The 11,603-nt window shown below is 44.7% G+C and overlaps 1 pseudogene; it reads left to right on the plus strand.

The window, feature by feature from the left end:
• The first annotated feature begins 7,630 nt into the window (after window positions 1-7,630).
• On the plus strand, window positions 7,631-11,374 carry LOC101568366 (annotated as a pseudogene).
• Window positions 11,375-11,603: the final 229 nt, after the last annotated feature.

An 11,603-nucleotide genomic window follows, 5' to 3' on the forward strand; every position in this document is an offset into this window, starting at 1 on the left:
CAAAATGCACGCCCAAGAGATCTTTGATACTCCTGGGAACCCCACTGTGGAAGTTGACCTCTACACCTCCAAAGGTCTCTTCTGAGCTGTTGTGCCCAATGGGGCCTCCACTGGCATCTACAAGGCCCTAGAACTGCGTGACAATAACAAGACCCACTCCCTGGGCACGGGTGGATCAAAGGCTGTTGAGCACATCAATAAAGCTATTGCACTTGGCCTGGTTAGCAAGAAACTAATGTGGGGCAGGAGAAGATAGCCAAGCTGATGGTCGAGATGGAGCACATCAACATGTTGGATTTCCAGCTACTAGATCTCGTCACCCAGGAATGAAAAAGAGGGTGCTATAGTCACCGAGATGCAGTTGAAGGAGTGAGCTGCCTCTGCATGTTTTTAATTGAGTTGATGTTCTTTGGAGTTCTGTATGCCTTGGTTATTTGAATGTCAGATTGTTTCCCCATATTTGGGAAGTTTTCTGCTATTACTTCTGCCCATATTCTTTTTATATCATTTGTATTGACTCCTTCCTTCTCATTATGCCTATTCATCTCACATTGTTCATCTTTGCATCATCTTGCATGTAATGAATTATTTTTTCCTGCATCCTACTTGTTTTTAAGATATTTTTCTTACCTTTTCACTAGCTGCAATGGTGTCTTCAAGATCTGAAACTCTATCTTCACTTTCACTCAACTGGTCTTGCAAGCTTGTGATTAAGATTTTTAAGTTCCTTTGTATCTCTTTGACTCTGCTTCATGTGATCTATTTCTTTCCTATATTGTTAATTGAAGGATTCCATCATTTTTCTAATCTCTATTTTTTATCAGGGTCTTCTTGAGAAACAGTTATTAATTCTTTCATTATAGTTATCCTTTCTTTTTTTGCATCAGAGATTATTTCTGTTCTGATGTCCTCTATATGTTTCTGCATTTGATTCTTTACTTCAGACACTATTAATTCAGAGATTTTTTTTTTATTGCAGTGGTTATTTCTGATCTGAGTTCCTCTATATGTTTCTGCAGTTGTTTCTTTACTTTAGAAGCTATTAATTCAGACATTTCAGCTGTGTGATTCACAATTTCTTCTGTGCTAGTGTGTTCTGCACTTGTTCTGGGTGGGCTCAGGGCCTGAGATTGCATTTGTTCCTTCTCTTTATCATTTTGTATGGCACTGTCCTCAGACCTTCGGTGTAGAGCTTTGATGCAGTTATAACCTTAGCACCTACTGAAATTTGGGTGCAATCTATGAAGTTTGAATTCATCCAGTTGTGCCTGGCCTTGGTCTGGCTACTGTGCTCATCTTCCTCCTGCTGCAGCCCTTGTAAGTGAACCTGTTGTGCCCCTCTGGCAAGATGTTCTGCTCTTGGATTAACAGGGTGGTTCCAGCCCCTAGCCTCTCTGCAGGGAGTTCAGCTGCAGAGTTTCACCCCAGGCCTGTATGCCAGGCCTGAAAAAAAAAATTAAAACTAAACAAAAAATTAAGCATTATTTTTGGGGCCGGGGAGATGGCTCATTAGAATAAGCACTTGCCTGGCAAGCACAGGGCCTGAGTTCAATCCCCGGTTCCGGAAAAAAGAAAAAAAAATTAAAACTAAACAAAAGTATGCCAGGCCTGGGCTGGATCTGTAGGGGTTCAGAGAGCAGGACAGAAGGACTCACTCACAGGTGGGCCTGGGCTGGGTTTGGAGGGATCCAGCAGGCAAAGGGGAGTGTGGAAGCTCTCCCACACACTCACCGGGCCTGGTCTTGGGCTGGATCTGGTATGTAATATTGTAAATCATCATTATCGTTTCAGTAACATTCACAATCTCTCCACCAGAAGTAAATTCCATCTCAAAAAGCCATTTTATTACTCAAAAATAAGAAGCAACTTCTCATTCAGCTAAATTTTATCCTACCATTTCAGCCTTTGAGTCTTATCTGCCAGGATCCACTTTGAACTCTAGATTTTCCTGCTGTTTTCAGAACACTTGTAGTTGCCTTCTCCACTAAAGTCTTGGAGCCCTCAAAGTTGCCACAAGGGCTAGAATCTTTCTCTTCCAATTTCCTGCTCTGTTTGATGTTTAAGGCTCCTACCATGAGTCATGAATGTTCATAATGACACCTGGAATGGAGAATCTATTCTGGGGTTTCAACTCGCTTTGCTCACATCAGTCAGAATACTGACTAGCTCTGGAGCTACAGCCCTATAAGACATTCAACTTCCTTCTTTCTTCTTTCCTTGTCCCCTCTATCCCTCCATCCTACCCTCCCTCATGTCCTCCTTTCTCGCTGAAGATCAAATCCAGAACTTTGTGCATGCTGGGCAAGTGCTTACCCCTGAGGTATACCACCCAGCTCCAAGATGTACTTCTTGACTTGACAGTCAAAATTATTCTTCAATCCATGGGTTACAGACTGCATGCTGTTAGCTGCCTGAAAGCATTATCTGGGCACAATGCTGTGTGCCTGTAATTGCAGCTACTCAGGAGGCTAAACTAGGAGCCCCACCGTCTTGAGGGAAGTCTAAGCAATTTAGAATCACCCTGTCTCTCTTCCCATTTGTAGAAATACATAGGTTGAGTGACATTCAAGAAGGTATCTGAGAATAAGGGCACTACTTCTGGATTAATCATTTGTTGTGTTTCTTTTTGATAAGGCTCTAACTTATTTAATGTTTTGAGGTTTTTGTAGCTGTTATTAGTGAAATTAAAAGTAAATGCCAAGTGAGACTGCCCAGGGACCGCCGGATCCTCACTTAACCCAGAGCGCAGACCCAGCATGTGAGTGAGACCACCTGGGGCCCACCAGATCCTCATTCAACCTAGAGCCCAGGCCCAGTGTGGAACCCTTCAGCAGAACTCCCTGCAAAGAGGCTAGAGGCAAGACCCACCCAGCTGATTCAGGAGCAGAACATCTTGCCAGAGTAACACAGAGGGTTCACCTCCAAGGGCTGCAGCAGAAAGAAGTGGAGCACAGCAGCCAGACCCAAGCCACACCCACCTGGATGATTTTGAACTTGGTAGACCCAGACCTGGTGCTAAGGAAATAACTCTATCTAAGCTCTACACCAAAAGGCAGAAGACAGTGCTGTAGAAAATGACAAAGAGAAGGAAAAAAATGCAGTCTCATGCCTGGAGCCCACCCAGAAAAATGCAGAAAACACTAACATATAAGAAACTGGAAATCACATACCTGAAATCTCTGAATACTAACATTGGAAGTAAAGAAACAAATGCAAAAAGATATAGAGGAAATCAGATCAGAAATAATTTCTGAAGTTAAAAAAAGAAGTGATAACTATAATCAAAGAAGTACTACATGTTTCTAAAGAAGACACTGATAAAAATACAGCAGAATATAAAAATGATGGAACCCTTCAATATGCAATATAAGAAAGAAATAGAAAGCATGAAGCAGTTTCAAAGTGATATACAAGAAATTAAAACCTCAATCACAAGTTGGCAAAACCGTTTGAATAAAAGTGAAAATAGAATTTCAGATCTAAAAGACACCATTGCAGCTAGTGAAAAAGTAAGAAAAGATCTTTTAAAAACAACTAGGATGCAGAAAAACATAGCTCAATACCTGCAAGATGATGCAAAGATGAACAATGTGAGACTAATAAGCATCAATGAGAAGGAAGGAGTCAATACAAATGATATAAAAAGAATATGGGCAGAAGTAAAAGCAGAAGAGCTGGGGAGATGGCTCAGTGGAATAAGTACTTCCCTGGCAAGCGCAAGGGCCTGAGTTCTATCCCCAGTTCTGCCAAAAAAAAAAGAAGTAATAGCAGAAAACTTCCCAAATATGGGGCAACAATCTGACATTCCTGTAACCGAAGCATATAGAACTCCAAATAATATCAATCCAATTAAAACTACACTGAGACATATAATAATCAAGATCCCAGAAATTCAGCACAGTAACAGTATACTAAAAGCTGCTAAAGAAAAGAAACAGATCACATTTAAAAGAAACCCCATCAGAATAATGGCAGATTTCTTTACACAAACCATAAAGTCAAGAAGAGCATGGAAAAAAGTAATACCAGTCTTGCAAGAAAACAAATTCCAACCCAGACTGATACACCCTGCAAAACTCTCTTTCAAGTATAATGAAGAAATGAAATACTTCCATGACAAAGAACAACTTAAGAATTTCATGATGACAAAGTCAAGCCTACACAGACTACTAAATGATGTTCTAGAGAGGGACCAAATTGATCACAGCCCTATAAATGAGAATGGAAAGAACCCACCAAATAGGGCAAACAAACACAGGAGAATAAGAGGTATACAATAGTAGTCTTTCAGTTATTCTTTTGTGTACAGCAGCTAAATATTTCCATCAGCACACTCTATAAATGGACTACTCTTCCACCCTATGGGTCATAATTCCATCTGGGACTACAGGGTGGATTTCAAGGAAATAGCAATAACTCAGTCCCACAAGTGACACCTGGCTACCAGTAAGTGTCACGGACATTATCCATGTTCACAACACACTAGAACTTTGTGCAACATCCTATCCCCAAACTGGTAGAAGTGCTGGTCATTTATTTGCCATTCCAGTATTTACCTTATTTTTTATTCTTAGTAATTCTTTACTATCCTGAAAACTTGTTCTTAGTTTAATAAAAGAATAAAAAATTTAAAAATGCCATTACTTTTATTAAACTACTTAACAGATTACCCTGAATATCACTTGAGTAGGCATCATTTTAGCCGGTTGGTTCTTGTGTTGAATTAATTTGATAAAATTTTCATCTTTATATTTACTGATATATTATCTTACAAAAGTTAACAAAAAATCATGCAAATTTTGGTCATCCTGTGTTTAAATAACTGGATTGGTAAGTGATTAATTGTGCTGATCACATGAATAAATGAACATGCACAGCCAGCACATGGGTAGGGTTTAAAGATATTCCTGATGAATGGATTGTAGGTGTCACCGATCTAATGGAGGCCCATGGAAATCTATACCATACCAAGAACATATCTCTGTGTGGCAGACAGAACCTAAGTTGATCTCAAGTGAATGCAAATTAAGTAAGGGAAACATGTCTACAACAGCCCCAGGCACCTGCAGAGCTATCACAAGAGCTTAGAGAGACAAAGACTGCAACAGCAGAGGAGCTGGACCTGGGCCGTGCAGTTTGTACACCTGCATGCTCTGTCACCAGGTCAGCTGCACAGGGCACCAGTATGAGCCCCACTCTCTTCCCTCACTCCTGTGTAGGAACAGTTAGGACCCTGAGGAAGGGTTATCCTAGGGACCTGGACCCTCTGTATCTCACCAAGGAGCTGAGCTGACACCCTCAGGTTTTGAGACCTGCTTCTGAGCAGTTACACTGAGCTGTCAGCCTGTGGTCTTAACACCAGCTCTGCGCACAGTACTGTCTCTCAAAGTGCAGGTTGCCATGCCTACCCAAATACCACAGTTACCCCCAAGAACAATAACAAGCCCAACATCCAGTCAATCAAGTGTCACCCCTCAGGCAGGTGGAAGCCCTATAAAACAGGATAACTGCTCAGATTTGAGGTGGCTCAGCTCTGATCCCCACTCCTCCAGGTGGCTCTCCACTAACTCTTCTTACAACACCTATAAAAAATCACTTTTGCTCTGCACTGGTCCATCCAGGGAGAGTCTGCTGAGCCCTAGACTCCAGTCCCGCTGGAGACAACACCTGCTGACCTAGCAGAGTTCAGAGAAGCCCAGGCGCTCCTGTGGCTGCTGAAATAATGTCCCCCATACAATGGGTCTCAGCCTCTTCCACTTGCCTCAGTGCACACTTCCCAGCAAGGAAGCAGTGAAGGAACTTAAGGAAATGTTAGCTAAGCAAGTCTGCATAGCTGGTGCGATGGTACAGTCAACCATTTCCCCTGTGTACTTCTTTATTGAGTAACTAAAAAATTAAGAAAGATATCTTCCCTGAAAGTGAATTTAGGGACCCAGAGCTGATATGCAGCTCTGGTTGTGAGGCCCACACATCCTTCTCAGCTTGCTCAGGAAAGTAACTGCAGAGTTGGAGCCTTCCATGCAAGAACCACTGTTCTCCCAAGGAAACAAAGTGAAGCTTTGAGGCAAAGATATAGACCAACAAGTACAGAAATCCTAAGTGCCTGTCGCAGTAAGGTGCACAAAATGACTCTCAGGCACTCAGCAAGCCACAGGCCAGGAGCCAGCACACAGCTCTCCAGATGTGCCCCTCTCTCCAGTGTGTACACTGCGCCTTCAGGAAGCCCCTACTTCCAGTCCTTCCCAACCTGTTATTCTCAAGGTACAATGTACTTTGAAATTTTTCAAAATTTTGACCGCAATTATTTTTCTAAAACTGATTACTGACTTCCATTGGAAATGGAGAGGATTGATTGTGATTATGATGAAGGCCAAGGAACCCAGGTGCCTGTTCACTGTTCATCTTTACAGTGCTTCTTATTACTGCATGTATTGTAATTAGCATCAGGAAGATGCTGACTGCTCGACTATGGGGCAGCAGGGAGAGGGCAAAGCTGAACCCCAGGGCTGGCGATGGAGCAGAGGAGCCCTTGCCCCTGGTGAAGCCAGCTCCCATGGCACTGATGTCTTAACAGCAGTGGGACGTGGCCAGGAGCCCTGGGACTGACAAGGATACATAGGGCCTGGCCGTGCCGCTCTGCAGAGCTGCATGCTGAACCAGCTGCCAGACTGCAGAGGTGAGTGCTCCTGACTCGATGCCTGCCCATGGAAGGGGAGCAGGCGGAGGCAGGTGGACAGGGCCAGGTGGGGAGGGACAGGACTGAGCTCTCCAGTCACTGTGGGAGACGTCGGTGCCAGGGCTCAGGGAAAAGAGCCTATCATCACCGACTGTCATCCACAAACCTCGCTGGCCTGAGGGAGCCCCATTCAGCAGTGTGTGTGGTGCACTGTGCCCGACTCTGCTGCTTTCTGCAGGTTGGTGAGGCACAGGAGACCTGGGCACTCCCTGAGTCCAGCCTGGCTGGGGGGCACTCTGCTTCCCTGCAGTTCCCCCTCAACCACTGTGCATTTTCCCTCTCAGTGGGGAGAATTTCCACTTCAGAGACCCTTAGGATCTGTGTCTTATTTCTGGAGCCTTTCGGTCTGAGGACATAACCTTCAGGCCTTCTTGATTAAAAACTCTAAGAATTTTTCAGTGTATTCGGCATTTTCCTTCTAAACTCACATCCCAGCTTCAGAAGCTAATGTGATGCAGCCTGCTAGAGCAAGGCTGCGGGACTGTGTAAAGCCGGGCAGCAGGAGCATGACAGCAGTAGCCATAAGAGCTGTCTCTTAACAGCTTGTACGGGCACAAGCACTGCCCCCTGCCTCACCTGCTCCTCCTCACCAAGGACTGACAGCTCACAGCATCCCCCTGGTTGGTAGAGGAGGGTGTGGGCCCTCGGGTCATGGGGCCTGCAGGTAGGAACTGGAGCAGACAGGGGAGGGAGCATCCGAGAAGGCCCTGTGGCCCCAGCTCCTTCCCCACCGCCACCTACAGGGACATCTCAAAGTTAGGGTCACAGGGAGGAAAGCATCTCCTTAAATGGCCGCTCCTCCAAATAGTGCCTAACACCACCTGTGCACGTCTACGCCTAGCTCCATGCCTCCTGTCTTTCAGTCATTTTTTGAGTCCTGATTCGCAGTTCATAATGCCCGCGCTCCAGCGCATGCGCATAACACATCTCCGTTCCTACTTGACCGCTCCCGGCTCCCCTTCCTCAGGCTCTGGGTCCCTTCGCATTTGCAAAAGGTCTATCTTCTATTGTCATTATTTGCATGAAAACTATTTCTGCAGGCAGAGTCCAGATTCCACACCAGAGGCCCTGCTGCCAGCTCTCCTGTGTTCCCTGGTGAAGTGTAGAGACAGCAGGTGGCAGCACAGCAGCAGTGAGCAGCAAGCGCTCCGCCTGGGCGACAGGTCCACCCCAGAGGTTTGTGATGGACGCACAGGAGTCAGCTTCCACAGGGTGAGGCAGAGGTGGCAGAGCTTGCCTTTGTGACTTTGCCAGTGTGCCTGTGCATAAGGTAGGTTACAGTCCTTATTTGTATTGCAAGAGTTGAATGAACCTTAGCGCTTGCATGTAAGTTCCTTAAGAGAGCAAGGAAGCCAAAGAAGTAAGTATTTCACAGGCACAAAGGCTTGGACTGCCATAGAGCTACCAAGGCATCAGAAGACTTGATCTGAATAAGCAGCTATCTGGTTTGAAATCTCTAGCATGCAGAAGAGAGACTGAAATGCCTGGAGGGAGAGTAATGAGTTGCAAAAATGCTGTCCCAGTCATATGAGGTATTGAGGTAGTGTATTGACTGAGAAAGAGGAAGGTTAGCCAAATGTTAAGAAAAAGCACCAAGCAGGCACTGGTTTCAGATTGATTGGCCAGGGCAGATTTTGAAAATGGAATTTGAATTCACATCCATTTTATGGATGAGTTAAAGGAAGAAAATGCAGTGAGGTCAGTGTGGTCAGATAAGCAAAGTTAGGTCCCAAAGGTAGTTCCGTTGCTGAACCGTGTCAGCCTTCTGCAGTCTCGGTGGCCACGGGGGAGACAGCTGAAGTCTGGGGGTAACTCGTCCTTCCAGGTCCATCACTGATTAGCTAACTCTTGTGAGCAAGAAAAGACAGGGGATTCATCCTCCAGGAAGACATTAATCTCTCTTGACAAAAAGAATCGTTCCCAGTGAGTGCCCAGGCCACTCACAGAGTCTCCTCAGGGAGCAGGATTAGTCATAAAAATGTAGAACTGGCCATGCTCTGCAGTCAGGGAAGAGGAAATGCAAAGGAGGAAGTGACTGTGTTTTAAGAAATGCATACAGTGGAGCTAGACTGGCAGCTGGAGATCTTGCTGTGGAAGATGCAGAAGGCAAGAAGCAGTAGAGAGTATCAGTGCACCAGAGAACTAAGAGCCTGGCCATGGACATTATGCAGTCATCATTGTCCTTGAATCTACAAAGGCCAAGTAAAATAATTAAAAGAAACAGGAGCTTATCAACAGAACTATGCACATGTATTCACTCTAGTACTCCAGGTGTTCTTTTCATTTTAGCAAAACAAAGAAAAGACACAGACTGCAACCTGAGCTCCTTACTGATTTTCCTTTCTTTGAAAGTTTTTCCTTACTTGTTGGGCACTGCGGAAGCTAGAAAATTGGGCAAGTGTGTGTAGAGGGGACTAGGCCTCAGTGCCTAGAACAAACAAGTTACCTTGGTCCTGAGATGAACATTCTGTTTGGCAAAGGTCAGCTATTGGTTGCTAGGCAACCTATGTCCCGTGTTACTAACTTTGCAAATGTATAAATAAAAGTTGGTTTCGTTGTGGGATTGCATTTGTCTTGCCTACCAGGCAGACCAGTGACCACCTAGCCCAGCTTTTATCTCTTTGTCCATATGTTTCTCATTCTTGCTGCTGTTACTCCCTGAGTAGAACCGATCCAACTGAGACCAAGGGATCCCGACATTTGCTCTGTCCATGAAGCCAGAGGGTGACTTGGAGTAATTTTATCTGTAGAATAATCATTCTTTCTCTTACAGGACTTGGCATTGTTGGGAACTCTTTTTTGTTTATGAAGCATGTGTACACTTCTGTGATGGATCTCAAGAAAAAACTCATAGATCTTGTTCTCATCCAACTTGCTTTGACTAATGGAATAACACTCTGGTCCTCTGGAGTATTATATTTAGGATTATCTTTACATTTTAATAACTATCCAGGTATTGTTGGTTGTAAAACTATGGTTTACCTGGGGCAGGTGGCCCAGGCCTCTCCATCTGCACCTCCTGTCTCCTCACTGTGATCCAGGCTGTCACCATCAGTCCCAGGACCACGCTGCGGGGAAAGCTTCAACCCCAGACTGCATGGCAAGTCCTTCCTTGTCTCCTTCTGTTCTGGGTCTCTAGCCTTCTGGTAAGCTCCAACGTGCTCCGGACCATCACAGCAGTCAGCAGCATGAACAGATCTGAAGTTGCAATGTACGCTGGTGGTTGTTACTTACTGCCTTCCAGACACATGGCCCAGTGGCTTTTCCTCGCTCTCATGGCTCTTCGGGATGTCCTCTTCCAGGGTCTCATGGGCTGGAGCAGCAGCCTCATAGCTCTCCACCTGTATGAACATCACAAGCGCATGCTCTACCTGCGCAGCTCCCAGTTGGCAAACAATTCCAGCCCAGAAATCAGAGCTACCATAAATATTCTCATTCTCATGATCTGTTTCCTTTTGTTTTATTGGGCAGATTTTATTTTCTTCTTCTACATGGGCTCTGTCTTAATAACTGATCCTACGATATTGAACATTAAGATATTTCTAGAGCTTGGTTATGCCACTATCAGCCCCTTTGTGCTGATCAGCAGAGATGTCCACATGGTTAGATGTTGGCACAGTCACTGAGAAACTGAGAAAATGGACCTCTACATCAACCTTAATAACTAACGCATTGCCATTTAGTTCTATTTTTCATTCAGCAAAAATGTTCTCCATCAAAGATTGTTAGCATCTGTAGCATTCCGATTTTAATCAATCACTTAGAAGCAATCATGAAGCAAAATTCAGTGCTATTAGGCAAAGGTCTGCAGCAGCGAAGGACACTGAGCCATGAGACCACCATGCAAGTGTGACCCTAATGGGCCGAGGGAGGAAACTCAGAGCAGTGTTGCAGGCCATCTAGCAGAGTGGGCTCAGTTGACCACAGTGTCCCCAGAGCTCAATTCAGCCATCAATTCAGTCAGTATATTCACTTCCCTCATGCACTTAGTAACTGGCCGGAGGGAATCTGCGGGAAACTGGGTTTCTACATGAATGTAGCGGAGCTCTTCGGAGCACAATCCCTGGGGTGCCTGCCCAGGTCATTCTGCAGTAATCCAAAGGTATAGAAGCTGTCGGCAGTGGGCTACTCATATTTTATTTATTTGTATAAAACTAGCTCTACTATAGGACAGTCTTGATCTGACTAACGGGCTTCAAGAAGACTTGAGAGATGCGCTTCTTCCAGGCTTTCTTTTCTCCACTGACGTGATGTGTCACTTATCTTCATGGTTAGGCAACTATTGACCTATTCCACTCTGAGTAGGGAGGAAAAAGAGAGAGAAGCCAGCAGAAAGAAGAAATGTGTGTGAGAAAGACAAAACTGTGCCATAATTTTCAAGCCAACATTTGTACACCTTCTTATTGGTAAAATAATACGCTATTGTCCCTTGTACCTGACAGATAGGGCACCTGATAAATATGTTTTCTGCCTCAACATAATCTGGCTTCTCTAAATTAGAAAACAAAGAAGACAATAGTCAGTCAACAAGCTGTGGATGACTCAGCCGCCTCTCCAGGGTGTGCCTGGTGTCGGGACCTGCGGAAGCAGGGCCTTCTGACAGAAGACGACTCTGAGGCACCTAAGGAAGACATTTAAACCTCTTAGAACTTCTTAGTACATAAACTCTTTATATTTATAAAATGGGTTTGAAGTAGTCATTTCATGAAAAACCTGACATGTTTGACAGCGTGTATGGATGAAGCTTGGGAGCCAAGGGCTCTGGTATGTGGCAGGGGGCACAATCATTAGTTAATAACTGAAGTTAACAATTAGGCAATAAAATTAGCCATACATATACAGTATGGTAGGATTTTTTTGGTTTGTT

Source organism: Octodon degus, unplaced genomic scaffold, assembly GCF_000260255.1.
Source record: "Octodon degus isolate 3935 unplaced genomic scaffold, OctDeg1.0 scaffold00023, whole genome shotgun sequence".
In the NCBI taxonomy this organism is placed as follows: domain Eukaryota; kingdom Metazoa; phylum Chordata; class Mammalia; order Rodentia; family Octodontidae; genus Octodon; species Octodon degus.